Below are 7,227 nucleotides of genomic sequence, written 5' to 3'. Positions count from 1 at the left end.
TAACATCAGATAAAATATTGCTTTTCTTTTAACTAGGTACTACTCTTATATTGAGAATCCACTTGCTTCCAATGGATTTTTAAAAATCCAACAACCCATAAATCCCAAGAGGCTCTATGAGAATTAAGTTGACACAGGCACAAACACACTAGTAAGATTCCATCAATAAAGATAACTTATATTAAGAATCTGTTTACACACTAAATTAAGGCACAGTAGTGTGCGAGATCTCATACAGTATGGTTTTATGAAAAGAAAGTCATTTATGGAAATTCAAAGTACTTGGTTCCCAAAGTCCAAGTTTTATTTACATATTTCTATTCTAAAAATAAGATACAAAATCCCTATAATCATTAAGAGAAAGATAACACTCTTCCATTAACAGATGAAAGAGCCATCATAAATAATTTTCTTTAAAGTACTTGGGAAATTTATCCCCATCAATCCATCTCTAGAGTTAGTCAAAATATTCATCAAAATATAACAGGCTATTTAGCAAAATAGAACAAACTCCTGTTCTTTAGAAGGTTACATTCTAGCTACATATTCAGAATCCTAACTGCATACACTGTTAAGATATTTAACTTACTTAAATAAAATCCTCAAGGTTGTGACAAACCAGATATAATGAAAAGATATCTACAAATACTAGTTGCTGTGATTGCTGAAATACAGATGGATTAGGGACAGAATAGGATAAATAAATTAACACACTACATTCTAATGCATGATACAAGATGGCCCGATCTCTCACAAGTGGGGGTTCTTGGGTCCAAAAATCTTGAAGAATTTTACAACTTGGATGCCAATACTCAGCATAAGTCTCCCAGAGATATAAGCAGCATTTTCATTTTCTCTGGGAAAAACAGTTAAGACACAGAATATTTAATGAACACTATTCACCATTAAATTATCATAATTGTAGGGTTGGGGCTTTTTAGGGGCACAGGGAGAGAGATCCATTTTTCCCTATGACAATGTTGGAATGTGAATTAACTGAAGAGTTTAAGGCAATTGGGAAAAGCTTAGACATGGTTAAATATTTGAAAGCCCTAGGAAACCACACAAATGTAGAAAGAGCCTGCAAACTCCAGAAATCATTTGCAAAAAGCATGGAAGTCAGACCAGGAATGATTACAATAGAGCAAACTTGGCTTGGGAGCTCATTTCTGCCTTTTCATGTCTGTAACCATAGCAACGGGCACAGAACCCCAGCACAGAAGAAGTGCTCTTTAAATATTGGTTGAATCAATCAATGAATGATCCTCAACCTCAAATCTATCATCTTTTTCTTTTGAAAAATTAGAACAGAACTTCTTGTCCAGTGACTGGGCCAGCATTCGGCATTTCCCTTTCTGCTCATTTCCCAGTATCGTGCTTTTCTGGACTTACATAAGCTCCTCTGGCCATACTGGCCACCCAAGCACAACACCATAGGGGAGATGTATATTCCATCCCTGATCATTTAGGGTAAAAAGGATTGCTTCAATTTCCTTGCCCTTTGGGAAACCAATTTAAAACATTTGTAATCTTGGTGTTCTCCAAACCAACAGTTTTTAGTCAATCCTTAATAAAATGTGTTAAAAGATTCTGTTTTTGAGTGATTCATAATGCTAATGAATTCATCAATCTCATTATCACACATCTTTCTGTACATGTCAAACCGGATGTAGCTGACAAGGTTATGGCCATTAAATACAGGTTCATGGACATACACATTTGTTCTCAACAGGAGTCATCTATGGCTAACCTTTGACTTTCTATGCTTCTATTACTTGAATGTCAATAATTGCATACAATTTTCACATTACTCTGTCATTGCATGTCAAAATTTCCAAGCATCAATGCACATTTTTATATATTTAAATGGATATCCTTTATTACTTTGTAATTGTCCTTTTTCTGAAAATGGTTTGTATCACTTTAACATTTTTCAATAGTTATCCTACTTTGGGACTAGTGAGTGTTTTCACATAGCCTTCGTTTGAGTTTCCAAGAAGCTGAGCCTGAGATAAGGATCCTTATGTTACTGATTCTTTGAGGGAGTGTTTCAGAAGAAACTTGTAAGGAAGTGAAGGAAGCAGTTTAGGACACAGGGGGAAAGCAAAGCAAAGATGTGGTTTCAGCTGAAGTCTAGTCTCAGCCTGATCCCTTGTTTTAGAACAAGAGTGACACCACAAACATTGTCCCACCTTGAGGCAAAGGAGCTGGACGTTCATATTTTCTTATTGGTCAAGTTTGTGTGTGCTGCTCCTGGTTGGGGGTGAGGGCTGTTTCCCTCCAGGCAACTTCCGGGAAGGTGGGTCCCATATATGGAGGTCAATTTTTTATCAAATGGAGCAGCTGTGGCTTTTAGCAGCTAACACACATAGTAGCTGGGTGTGGGCATGCAAGCCTCCCAGAGGGTTTTTTCCTGATATTTAATTTGACCAAAAAAAAAAAAAAAAAGAACTTCCTATGGCTTGGTGTTTGTTTTATTGTCTTAGTAACACATACATGAACTATGTTTTCAATATGTAGACATTTTACTGAATAAAACTGCAGTGATTTGGTAGCCCACCACTGGACAACTAAAAACTTACAAGGCAGATGAAAACAGAAAGCTTAAGTGGTGCTTGTAATAAAACCTTAAATTCCAAATGCAGCCTATCCTAGGGATTCAGTGCTGGAAATTGCATTCCATGAATGATAGTTACTGTGCAAATTTCATTAGATTATGCACATTTTTATTTCATAAAAGAAAAAAAATTAAATGACTCAAATTGTTATGTCACAACTGGTAGTAATTCCAGAAGCTTCTGTGCCACGTAAGTCAACAGCAGATTTACCAGCACAGGTGGGAGTTTTCCTTTCACCAGGGTAAGGTTTCCCTTCATTAATGGCAATGGGCCCACTTTAGCAATGGCCCTTCCCAAGGAGCAAGGAGCACTATATGATCTTAGAGCAACTTGGGAACCACAGACTTTAGTTACTTAATTGACACCTGTTCTGTAATAGCACAGTGTGTCTCCATTTCTTCTTTCTATGCCCCTTACATATAATGTCTTACAGGTTTCATCATGCCTTCTTCCCTGTTCATTTTCCATGCCATAGATTGCTTGTTCCTCTTTCACAGGATTGACTATTAAAGAAGCAAGACTAGACTACCACTCAGGTGGACCAACTGGATGGAAGAATTGGCAACAGCCCTTCTCCTTCCTGCTTGTGCTTCTGTGCATTTACAGCCTGTGTTTGGGGACAGTTACATATGGGCACCAAGGTTACCCCCGGTCTCCCTTGCTGCTTTATCAATATGGAGTAAAGTATGAGGGCAAAGGTTCTGGAGGCTGGCACAGACCCAACTTAAAGGGTTGCTGTGGCACTTGGAGTGTCAGGCTCTTTCTCTTCTATTTGCTTGTTGTATGGCTGCCTTGAGCTAGAAGCAGCAAATGAAGGTCAAAGATAACAATGTATAGCTTTCAAAAAGGAAAAGGGGAACCAGTGACCACTGTTAGCAATACATATAAGAATAAAATGTGATGCAGGCCCTGTTAGAGCCCCATATATCATCTTGAAGACCTAGGAATAGCCAAATTTCACAGGAGAACACAGCAACCTCTTTGTGAAAAAATGAGTACTGTGAATACTATGGGATAGCTACATAGGCTTACAATCCACAATCTGCAGAGGTGCATCAAAAATTCCAAAACAAGTATTAGGAGAGGATTTGAGGTCAGATAATAGCTGTGCCCTTTTCATGAATCATGGAGGGTGGAGTTTGGGAAGGGTAAGTGCAGACTTGAATTTGGGGCTTGGGAATTTCCTTCTGCAGGCAGTCAGCACAACTGGGGCACCAAACCAGGTCTGAAATTCATCTGTTTCCTTTTTGCAGAGTTCTCCAATCTGTTTAATCTGGAATCTTATCTATGACATACCTCCTTTATCTCGTATAGGTCTATCTTTCCAGGACTTGGCTGTATTGGGGACAACATTAGAATGTTCTTTAAGACTTTCTTTTTAGCAATTTATGTGTCACTTTAGAAAGGAGATATTCATGAAATCTGTTTCCCACTCAACATTTGATGACAAATGAGGCACAGAGATGTTAATGGCTTATCTTATGTCACACAGCTATTTATTGGGCAGTTGTAAATTATTGCATAATCATTCATTCCCACTGGCAGGCTACATATTAAGTAATTATATTTTCCCTGTGAAGATTCTTTATCTCAGACGCACTTTATGATCCAGCAATACTAAACTACTTGTACCATGATATTTCTTATTTATGTATCTCCTTTCACTGTTCCCGCTTCCTAGAAAGTTCCCCACCTTACCCTGGCCTGTCTCTATATCCATGCTGTACATTTTCACCTTTCAGGAAGCCTTCCCCAGGGAACCCCAAATGGGTTAGGAACATCTCATCAATACCACAGTGTATTATAGCAACCTATTTTTGTATATTTCTCTCCAAAGAGCAGTGTGTGTCTTATCTTTATATCAACTAAGTATAGTATAATGATTGAGTGTAGGTGCTTACTAAATTTGTATGGAATGAATGGATGAGGAGACTAATGAATACAAATATCAATGTATAAATAAGCAGTGTGAACAACAAGCTTCTATAAGAGGTAATGGACAGTGTTTATAAGAGGAGCTAAGAAATGATGATGTTGGGCTTTCCTGGTGTCGCAGTGGTTGAGAGTCCACCTGCCGATGCAGGGGACACAGATTCGGGCCCCGGTCCAGGAAGATCCCACATGCCGCGGCCTGCGCGTCCAGAGCCTGTGCTCTGCAATGGGAGAGGGCACAGTAGTGAGAGGGCCCGCAGTCAAAAAAAAAAAAAAAATGATGATGTTTATTTAGATAATCAAGAAAGATGCAGGTTAAGTGCTATTTTTGCTTTCCTGCATAAGGTAGTCTTCAGTTACATTTTCTACAGATAAAAGTAATTACTCTGGGCTTCCCTGGTGGCGCAGTGGTTGGGAATCTGCCTGCCAAGGCAGGGGACATGGGTTCGAGTCCTAGTCCAGGAAGATCCCACATGCCGCGGAGCAACTAAGCCCGTGCACCACAACTACTGAGCCTGCGCTCTAGAGTCCACGAGCCACAACTACTGAGCCCTCGAGCCACAACTCCTGAAGCCCAGGTGCCTAGAGCCCATACTCTGCAACAAGAGAAGCCACCGCAATGAGAAGCCCGTGCACCGCAACGAAGAGTAGCCCCTGCTCACCGCAAATAGAGAAAAGCCCGCACGCAGCGACGAAGACCCAACACAGCCGCAGATGAATAGATTAAAAAATAAAAAAAGTAATTACCCTACTGTCAGGTTCCATCTAGATCTTGAAGAGTCTAGAACCCAAAGAGCCCACCAAAGTTGCCTGGTGCCTAAAATGTTACCTGATTTGCAGTAATTTCTCAGTAATTATTAACTAAGTGAATAAAATGCAGAAAATTTAGGACTGTCACAGTAAAGTGTTTCAGGGAGATGATGGTAGAATCACTAACTCTTAACCTTCCCAGTGATGAGTATCAAGAGAAGGCTGAAATCCAGCAATTCTACTCCTAAGTATATACTTAAGAGAAATAAAAACTTGTGTCTGCACACATACAAAAAATATACATTAATGTTCATAGAAGCAGTATTCATAATGGCCAAAAGACAGAAGACAACCCAAATGTCCACCAACCGAGACATCAATAAAATGTAGTATGTATATATACAATGGAATATTATTTGGCCATACAGTACTGATACATGCTACCACATAGATAAACCCTGAACACATTATGCTAAGTGAAAGAAGCTAGCTACATAAGACCACATATTTTATGATTCCAGTCATATGAAATGTCCAGAACAGGGAAATCTATAGAGACAGAAAGTAGATTAGTGGCTGTTTAGGGCACAGGGAAGAAGTGTAGGGGATGTGACAACTTAAGGCTATGGGGTTTCTTTTAGAGGTGATGAGTTGACTGTGATGATAGCTACACATTTCTGTAAATATTCTAATATCCACTGAATTGTACACTTCACTTATGTTTTGGGGTGAATTGTATGATATGTGAATTATACCTCAGTAAAGCTGTTTAAAAATGAAGGCGGGGAGACTTCCCTGGTGGCGCAGTGGTTGAGAGTCCGCCTGCCGATGCAGGTGACACAGGTTCGTGTCCCGGTCTGGGAAGATCCCACATGCCGCAGAGTGGCTGGGCCCGTGAGCCATAGCCGCTGAGCCTGCACGTCCGGAGCCTGTGCTCCGCAACGGGAGAGGCCACAGCAGTGAGAGGCCCGTGTACCGCAAAAAAAATAATAATAATAAAATAAAAATAAAAATGAAGGCGGGGGGAGAGAGACAGAGAGAGAATGCTGAAAACATCTCAGACTAAAGGCTGCCCATAAGACTCCTCCCAGTATGTTAATAAGATCCAGTTCATTTCAGGCATTTGCTGAAGATGTTCCATATTAAGGACTTCATTTCTACCCAGCCAGTTTCCAAGGCCCCAGTCAGAGCTCATTAACACTCAGCCTATTTTAGCCCACTACTGCACGGTGAACTCTTCTTTTTTGCTGTTGTGTATCACCAGCCAAACCATATAAAAGTCCCCGTCCAAGCCACATCCATAGTTTCAGTACCAAACCGGCATTTATTGCATGCCCATTATGTGCCAAGCGCTTAGCATATGTCATCTCTAAGCCTCACCATAACCCCAGGAAGTAGGTTGTATTACCTCATTTTACAGAGGAAGATATGGGACACAGCTTAGCTAAGTGCCATGGTGTCACTATGTGGGAACTGACAGAGCCAGGTGTAAGGTACATGTGTGATTTACAAGATCTGTGCTCTATTCACTAATTTGTGTCCTCGAAGTCTAGTGTGGTGGAGAGAAATACATAAAACTAGTATAAGAGAGGGAATAAAGAAGGAGAGAATGGACTGTCTGATAAAGACAACACAATCTGGTGTTCCAGTGTGGAACAGTGATGTGAGACTCCTGTTTAAAATCCTGCCCTAATGGCCTGCACAATGACAGAGCTCTCCTGGTTCTGGGACCACTCAGGCCGTCTGCCTGAAGAGGGAGCTTTTAAATTCTTGCTCTAGCTGAACAAGCAATAGCATACTCCCAGGTCAGTCTCTCTTGCAAAAGACCCCTGCTTTTGTTCATAATTCTAGTTGTCAGCCCTATTCCACCAACACTTGGTGCCATATTTACTCTAAATACCTAATATTTAATGTGTCCAAAATTAAA

This window comes from Mesoplodon mirus, assembly GCF_964341445.2.
Source record: "Mesoplodon mirus genome assembly, chromosome: 6".
In the NCBI taxonomy this organism is placed as follows: Eukaryota; Metazoa; Chordata; class Mammalia; order Artiodactyla; family Ziphiidae; genus Mesoplodon; species Mesoplodon mirus.
The sequence above is the reverse complement of the archived record's forward strand: the minus strand, read 5'-3'. Positions refer to the sequence as shown.